We start from the raw sequence: 9,556 nt of genomic DNA, 5'->3' as shown, positions 1-9,556 counted from the left end.
GCTGAATTATTTTATGATATAGATATGTAACTCCTTTCCATTTTAAAAAGCATATGAAGATGCACATTTATGTGGTACTTATATTGATTTATGGAATAGTTGCAAATGATCACATTAATGATATTCAATATTTTATGCTCTATGATATGCTCATAAATCTGCCTTTGGCAATATGAATTGAACTCTCACAACAAATGGAATTTCATTGTCAAATACTATAAGGAGATTACTGAGGCTAGTAACAAAATGAAGGCTGGAACCAGAAAACTGAATAAAGCTACAAGTTTGAAAGGAAGGTGTCAGTGGTAAGGACTATGATAAAAGAGAAATTCTTCACCATGGAATCATGGAAGAATAGAATGTGTTTTGTTGAATTACTAGCTTTTTAAACTTTAGAAAGGAGAACATGATTCTTGATTCTTGCTTTCTGGAACTTCTTTAATGAGTGGTGTAAAAAAAATTATCAAAATGACATTGAAAATTCACTGGCATGAATTATCAGATTAACATTTTACTCAAAGTAGCCTTGAGATGCAGGCATCCTGAATTCTTTTTCTATTAAATTAATGGAATGAACTTCCTTTTGAATGGTGGGACAGTCCATGACTCTTGTTCCAAAACAAGAAAAGATACTGGAGAGAAAAAAAAAGAGGAAGAAGATTCAAGGCTGCTGAAATTAGCATATTTCCCATTTGGATTTTAATGGGTTGTTTCTACAAAGAATAAGAATTTCATCTTAACATAATAATTTCAAAATGGATGTGCTACAGGATAGCTTCTAAATGTAATATTTAATGCTGTTGGATTACTTGAAGACAAAGGTTTACAGCAAACTTTAAATTTTAGAAAAACTGTAATGCACCAATAAACAACTTGAAGAAATATAATTTAAAAATTCACCGTTCAAAGCAAATCCTGGCAGGAAAGTCTGTGAGATATTTATCTCCAAACAGGAAGTGGCACTGTGGCTCAATTGGTAGAGGGCTCCCCTTGAGCTCAAGAACTAAGGGATATGTTAATACCCAGGCCCTGAGTACAAGCCCTATGTCTGACAAAAAGAAATTTTAAAGAATTAAAGCATTAGGGCTGGGAAGGGGACTCAGTGGTAGAGTGATTGTCTTGTATGCATGAGGTCCTGGGTTCAATTCCTCAGCACCACATAAGCTGAAAAATGTGGAAGTGGCGCTGTGGCTCAAGTGGTAGTGCTCTAGCCTTGAGCTGAACAGCTCAAGGACAGAACACAGACCCAGAGTTCAGGCCCCCCTTCCAACAATAACAACAATAATAAAAAATTAAAGCATCAAACAACCTGAGGATGTTGTCCAGAATAATGATTGTGGCATTATCCCTTTACATGACTTAGTGACTTGTAACCTAGTTTACCAGGGGAGGTTGTGGGCAATTTGTGTGTTTGCCAAAACCTGCAAAATTATTTTCTACTTTCCCAAGGAGGGAGAAAAGAAGGAATGGGGGGAGGAGAGCGGTGTTTGGTGGCTTTGCCTTTTGATTCAGTGATTGTTTTCTGGAGTCAAATTCAGAGAAATTCTGCTTGCAATCCTAGTTGCATGAGGAATGAAGAAGCCATGCTATGGAAGTGGTTTTGTCTTGTCCTTGGTCTGGTTCCAAACACCACTGGACAATACAAGTCCACTTCAGGATCAAGATTCCTTGAAGACTACTGATCCACTGGGCTTGTGGACCTAAACACAGCCAGAAAAGGCAAAATAAAATGCCGAGGGCAGCACTGGAAATCTACACCAGGCAGAGATTTTTAAATATATTTTTATTGTAAAAATACTGTACAGAGGGCTTACAGTTACATGACTAGGTAATGAGTACATTTCCTATCAAACATTGTTACCTCCTCCTTTGTTTTTCCCCTACCATCTTTTCCCTCCCCACATGTCCAACTCCTCCCTCCTCCACCCTATCCTGAAATTGTAAATTCATGTTCCACATAGTGTCCTGTACATCTCATCGTCACATTGGGTCACCCTGCATCCCCATTTAAGCATTCTGCTATATCCCTTCAACTCTCCAATTACAAAAAATGTATATAAGATGCAGAACACTGGAAACAAATACAGCGAAAACAGGGATTATATGTGGGGGGATGAACCTAAAAAAGAATCACATAGTTCATTATTAGTATATTAAAAACAAAAGCAAGAAAGTAAAAGCCACTTGTGTCTTTGACTTGGGGTACATTTCGCCTAACACCTCGTATATGGTCATATGTATCTAGCCTTTGATCTTCTCTGCTTGTTCTAGACATGTATTAGTCCTTGCAAACATGGGAAAAACAAGGTAAACAGTGGGACCTATGTTTCTTTGGGTCTGGCTTACTTCACTTAATATAATTTTTACCAAGTCTTACCATTTCCTAACAAATGGGACAATGTCATTCTTTCTGATGGAGGCATAGAATTCCATTACGGGTGTGTGTGTGTGTGTGTGTGTGTGTGTGTGTGTGTGTGTGTGTGTGTGTGTGTGTGTGTGTGTGTGTACCACATTTCCTTGATCCATTCATCTACTTAAGGGCATCGGAGTTGGTTCCATATCAGAGCTATGGTGAATAATACAGCAATAAATATGGTTGTGCTGGTAGCTTTGGTATGACCTTGTTTGTGATCATTTGGGTAAATGCCCAGAAGTGGAATTGCTGTGTCATGGGTGAGCTCTACGTGGAGTCTTTTGCAGAACTTCCACACTGCTTTCCAAAGTGGTTAAACAAGGTTACACTCCCACCAACAATGGAGTAGGGTTGCCTATTAGCCACATCCCCTCCAGCATCTGTCATTATGACATTTCTTGATTATAGCTATTCTAACTGGAGTGAGGTGCAATCTCAGTTTTGATTTGCATTTCTTTTGTGACTAGAAAAGTTGAGAATTTCTTCCTGTGTCTAATGGACATTTTTATTTCCTCTTCAAAGAAGTTTCTTTTTAAGTCGTTAGCACGTGTAGTTATTGGGCAGTTTTTCCTTTGATGATTTGTTGTTGGGGATTTAAGTTTTTGAGTCCTAAGTCTATTTTAGATATAAGACTTGTCTGTTTTATGACTCATGAGGCTCTTCTCCCTGTAAGTGGGCTTTCTATTGATCTTGTGAGCTATGACCTTTGCCTTGCAGAAGCTCTGCTGTTTCATGCAATCCCATTTGTCCAACCTTTCTTTGATTTCTTTTGTTTCTGGTTCTCTATTAACAATATTTTGGCCTGTGCAAAAGAGCCCTAGAGTTTCTCCTATTCCTTCATGTAATGTTTTCGTGGTGTCTGCTTTTATTTTGAGGTCTCTGATCCATTTGGAGTTGATTCTTTTGTTGGATGATATATACGGATCTAGCTTTAGTTTTCTACAGGTGTTTAACCAATTTTACCAACACCATTTACTCAAAAGGCTGTCTTTCTTCCTTTCTAGGTTTTTTAGCTCCCTTGTCAAAAATTAGCTGGCTATAAGTCAGTGGGTTCATTTCTGAGTCTTCAATCTTTTTCCATTGGTCCTCAGGTCTGTTCTTGTGCCAGTATCAAGCTGTTCTTATTACTATGGCTTTTTTAGTAGAGTTTTAAATTTGGAACTGATATTGCTCCAGTGCTGTTCTTTCTGCTGAGGATTGACAAACCTGCAGCCAGCATTATACTTACTGGTGAAAAGTTAAAGCCATTTCTTATAAATTCAGGAATGAGATAAAAATGTCTGCTCTCTCTACTCCTCTTCAACTTCTCTTGAATCTCAACTCCTAAAACACAAATTTCACAACGCATTTACAGGAAAAAATACAAAAACCAAACATGGCAAATGGTTAGATGCAGGACATTTTACAAAAACCCAGAATATAACTCTTATATTAATAACTCTATATTAATTAACAAACAAACCCAAAAGAGCAACCAGGTGTACTAGACGTGAGTGTCCCTGACATCTACTCCAAGGACAAGGAGCATGGAAGGGCTTCCCTGAACCTGCTGGAGAGTACATGGAGGAAAGTTTCCTTGTCAGCCTGAGTACAAAAGTTAGCTTCAGCCTGCCTGGGCCTGTCTTTCTTGTTTTCTCCCCACAGCGGAGCAGAATTGTCTCTTGCTCTATGGAGAATAAATACTGTACAAGCCGATCTGCAATGTGGCTTCTGTTTGGTCTTCACTTTTTCCTAGGTGGGCAGTCACCGCCCCACGGTGTGTGTGTGCTCCCAGGGGCTGATTCTCAGGGCCCAGGCCCAAGGGGCAGGTGGGTGCTACATGTGAGTCAGTGGCACTGTGTCATTCATGCAGCCGCTGTTGGGTAGCTGCCCTAGCCCAACAGCAGTTACACCCTGATCTTCTCCCACAGTGCCAGGAGAGGTGCCCACAAGGGCCCGAGTTGGGAAAGCTGACACTAGGGTCCTACTTCACCAGAGGGACCAGCATGCAAGATGAAGTAACTTCCACCTAAATTACTAATTATATTATGGAGCAGTTTTAAACAAAGTGATACACATTAATGTATGATATATAATGCTATATTCTTGAGTTTGTAGTCTCCAAAATCATTGGACTTGATAATAGCAAGAATGGATTTTATTGTTTGTATTTACAAGGCCATTATGGCAATCTGAAATAAAAGTACAACAAAACTCTTATCCAAAAAATACATGATTAAATCTCAGAATTAAAAAAGTATGTAAGCAGTGCAAATGAAGTTATACTAGAATAGTAAATTACACACAAAATATATTATATTAGTTACATTCAAAAGTAAAATAAGTAATTACAAAAAGAATTCCTACTGGATAAAAAATATTACAGTGGTTTAACAGGTTGAAGTGATATAAGTTATATATATTTTTTAATAAAACTTATTTATATCTCCCAGTTCTGTTTATCTCAGAGAAGGAAAATGTTAGGAAGTAGAAATTATATGTGGAACCTCTTGTTTCCAGTACCATGAAGAGGACTGGCACTTCATAATGGGAGTCCTGGGGTGACACCCACACCCAGTCCATGTAGAACAATCAGAGGTCCGTGTGGTGACCCTGAGGGGGTCGAGGACAGGACATTACTGCTGCAAAAGGGGCAGCACTTGTTGTGGTGGGCTGCAGACAACAAAGCTCCATCAGTGACCAAACCAATCTCCCCAGCCTCAGGTGCCAAACCCAGGAGGGAAGGCAGGGCAGACCCCAAGCCCTACCTTCAATCTGTGCAGCCTACACTGCCAAGGCCAGACCCGTTGTCCTGATTTGGAGCCTAACATGGGTAGGAAGTGTGCCCATTGCCTCCAAACGGAGCATCCCCAGAATGGCACCCAGAGCTGGGCCCATGTCAACCAGAAGGATGAGAGAGGAGGCTACAAAGCAAAGCCAAAGGGGCTTCGGGCTCCTGGTGCAGAAGCTGGTGCAGTGCAAGTCCAGGCTCCTCTGGCACTGATGGGCATATGCAGGGATGGCCCTGTACCTGAGTCCACAGAGATAAGAAAATGGAGGTCCACGGGGATGCTGAAGGGGCTCCAGGTTGCTGAGCTTCTGCAGCTTTCACAAGCCCTCTGGCAGAGGGGACAGCACATGGCTCCAGTCCCCAGACCACCTTAAAGACTGATGAGGTGAACCAAGGCTGGGCTGCCTGGCCCCAAAGGGGCGGACTACATGCTTAGCCTTCCTTCTCCCATGGGCTGTGCTCTGTAGAAACATGGTGTCCCCCCAACCCCACACCCATGGGGGCAGGCAGTGACCCTAGAATGGCGTCTCTCTGGGATTGCACTTGCACCCAGCAACACTGCAGACCAGTACCAGCAGAGCTGGAGGAGGAGAGGGAAGCAGTGAACTCAATTCTAGCTCCATGGATGCCAGCTCCTGGGTGAAATGGACCAATTGAGACTGGGATGAGAGATCGGTAGGGTGAGCAATGCTCATCTGGCAATGCTGGGGAGCATGCACACACATCTCCTCACTGCACATCCGCCATAAGGGAGGGGGCCCCACTTCTCAATGGGTGACCTGAGGAGGCACTCACACCCACAGGGACTACAGAAATGGTGGTTACCGTGGTGATTGGGAAAGGGCTCTAGGGCACAGCTTTGCTGCAGCACTGAACAACTGGCAAAAAAAACTTTTCATCAATGATAACCTATTATACTTTAAAAACAGTTTTACTTTCCTCTTGTCCTATATTTTTGCATGGGGGACTCTGTGTTAACCAGAAATCTCCAGGATTTCTTCATGCACAGTAATACAAATAAAATTAGCTTCTATTCTTTTTTTAATTAAGGGAAGTTGCATTTAGTTCTTTCCCATGTTAGATTCATGAAAAAGAAATCCTGAAGTATATCCATAAAACACCAAATTCAGGACTTCTTCTGAACTCCTCTCTGAAGAAAGAGAATGCAATGACCAAGCAATAGGTATCACCCATATTGTCACTCTGCTAGCTCTCTCTCTGATTAGAAAATAATCCTACCAAGCACATGCAGATCACTTATGCAAAATGTTTTCCAACAATTCTTGTTGTTATATTGCATTTATCTTCCTCCTCCTGTCTCCCCTCTTGCGGCTATTCCCCAGGGTCCTGTTTCTTTCTTCCTTCTCTCCTCCCCTCTACTTTTTCCCTGTCCCCTCCTCTTCTCTCTCCTGCTATGCACTTCCTCCGCTATTATCCCTTCCTCCTCCTTTCCTTTCCTCTTTCTCCTACACTTTGACTTTCTTCTACTTCTTCTTTATGATCCTGTGGGTTGGACTCACACTAAGCAGATGCTCTGCTGCTCGCTACATTCCTCCAGTCTGGACTTCACTTCAATGACACTCTATTTCTGATTTGCTTTTAAAAAGCAAACCCAGCAAAGACTTTTGATTCAGGATTTAATTCATTGTACATATTTTACACCATAAATATGTGCTACTTCATACAGTGAGGCTAATAGGTTTGATTATGCTTTGGGCTTCAGATAAACTCATCAGAAATAATATTTTTGAAGGCAATCTAATGTGATCCTCTGTTGCTACCAAATTAATGAACTGGTTACTTTGTATCTTGCACAAGTACTTCTATATTGCTCCCAGTTTAGTGAACTGTCACTTTGTGGTAGCACCACAGTAACACTAACGCAAGGACTGATGGGGATCAGAAGATTAAGTCCAGACAGGAAAATCCATAAGATAGGTATCTCAAATTAACTACTAAAAAGAAATAAGAAGACCTGTGGCTACGTGGTTTAGTGCCTTCCTTGCACAGAATAAGCTGATGACAGGACCCAGGCCTGAGTTGAAGACCTGTGGTAGGTGCATACACACACACACACACACACACACACACACACACACACACACACACACACACACACACACACAGAATTTCCCTGCTAGAGGAAGTAAAACTAGCTCTTTTCCCAATAACATGTCTGAGTTTTTAGGCTATGTGTTTGGATATTTTTGAAAGTTGTATTATTAACTTACCTAATTTTAACAAATGACATCCTGTTCACTATTATTTAATCCTGGTTGAAAAACATTTTAAGACATATTTTCATGTAGAAAATTGAATTTTTTCCCCAAAATAGTGACTGTCTTTGTTTATAAGAAATAATTGTGCCTTTACTTCATTAGTTCATAAATTAGAAAAGTAACCCTAACTCTAGAACCAATTGCCTTTGGATTCTTTTTTTTTTTTTTTTTTCCTTTGGATTCTTAAAGCCACACAAATACGTAAGTTTTTATTCATCCTATCTTTGATTCAGCTTATCTTTCTTAAAGTAATTCACAGTTTTACTCAATATCTTGCCATTTTTCTAACCTGAACCCTAACTGGAACATTCAGGATAACCTCACACTAATCATACCCTAATCCTAACATTATTAGCAGTTTCCTATTTCACATTCACCCAAATTCTAACTTGATGTGCTATTCGAAGATTTACTTTCAATTGGACCCTAAATTTTCCATTTCCCTAATACTAACACTAACCCCAGCTGGAACTACAACCTAACATTCACCCTAATGATAGTCCAATTCTAATGTTTAAGAAAAAGACTCTAGTTTTTATTCATTCTAATGAATACTCCAGTTTGCACTCTGGAAATGAGTTTCAGTTTGCCCTTATTCCCAAAAATTTCCTGACTCTACTGCTGAAGTGATCTTGTTCCATAACATGATCCATTATATTACTTTTCCTCACATTTTCTAATCAGGAAAGACACTGTAGTTTCCATTGATTCTACCTTTTCCTAAACCTCTGTTCCCTGAAACAGTTTCAGATTTACTTACCATCTTGTCCATCACTTAATGCTAATTCTCAACCTAAACTTGGCTGGAAAACTCTCATTAATCATTACAAGAATGATCACTGAGAAATAAGTATAATGATAATGCTCTAGTTACTATTCAGTCTCACATTTTTGCTTCTGCTTGTTAGTGAAAACTGAATTTTCTTTTTTTTGGTCGGTCGTGGGGCTTGTACTCTGGGCTTTGGTGCTATCCCTCAGCTCTTCAGCTCAAGGCAAGCGCTCTACCACTTGAGTCACAGCGTCACTTCCGGTTTTCTAGTGGTTTATTGAAGATAAGAATCTCACGGACTTTCCTTGCCAGGGCTGGCTTTGAACTGTGATCCTCAGATCTCAGCCTCTTGAGTAGATAGTATTACAGGCGAGAGCCACCGGTGCCCAGCTTGGAAACTGAATTTTATAGTAAAATCTTTCTTATTCATAACACTAATCATAATCAGGACAAAATACTGACCCTAATGTTAGTAAAATTATATGTCAATACTAACATTAACACAAGTAAACTAGTTTTCACTCATCCTAACTTCATTCAAATAAGACTTCCAAACATAAGCTTCAATTTTTTTCCCAATATCTTAGTCATTTTCTAACCCTAAACTTAATCTTTCTTAACTGGAACATTGAGAATAACCATACACCTAATTGTAAGTAGATTCTAATATTAATAGCAATACTCTAGTTCACATTCATTCTAATTCTTACCATGCTTATTCTAAAATTTACCTAGAATTTGAGCATCATTTTTTTCTCCTACACTCTAACCCTAACCATGTCTAGAATCTTAATGATAACCTTGAGACTAATAGTATCCCAATTCTAAAATTTATGTAAAATGCTCGCTGTGTCATCCTAGCTGAAATTCCACTTGTAATTCTTCAAATAAATTGCAGGTTTTCCTAAACCCTACAGATTTTCTCACTGTTAACTCTGAATCTATCTTGTTCCATAACAGGAATCATTATACCGATTGATCTCAAATATTGATATTATGAAATACACTGTACTTCCATTATCCCTGATTTTCCTGAATTCCTAGAACTTAAAATAAGTTCAGATTTACTTAACATTTAAACCATTCCTTTTTTTCTTTTTGATGGTCTTCGGATTTCGTCTCTGGGCCTGGGCAGGATCCCTGAGAACTAGGCGTGGGCATGATCCTTGAGTTCTTTAGCTCGAGTTGTGCACTTTGCCACTTGAGCCTCAGCACCACTTTCATTTTTTCTGGTGGTTAATTGGAGATAAAATTCTCACAGACTTTCCTGCCTGGGCTGGCTTTGAACTGCAATCCTCAGAAATCAGCTTCCTGAGTAGCTAGGA

Source organism: Dipodomys spectabilis, unplaced genomic scaffold (genome assembly GCF_019054845.1).
Source record: "Dipodomys spectabilis isolate Male_0828 unplaced genomic scaffold, ASM1905484v1 ptg000420l, whole genome shotgun sequence".
Classification (NCBI taxonomy): domain Eukaryota; kingdom Metazoa; phylum Chordata; class Mammalia; order Rodentia; family Heteromyidae; genus Dipodomys; species Dipodomys spectabilis.
The sequence above is the reverse complement of the archived record's forward strand: the minus strand, read 5'-3'. Positions refer to the sequence as shown.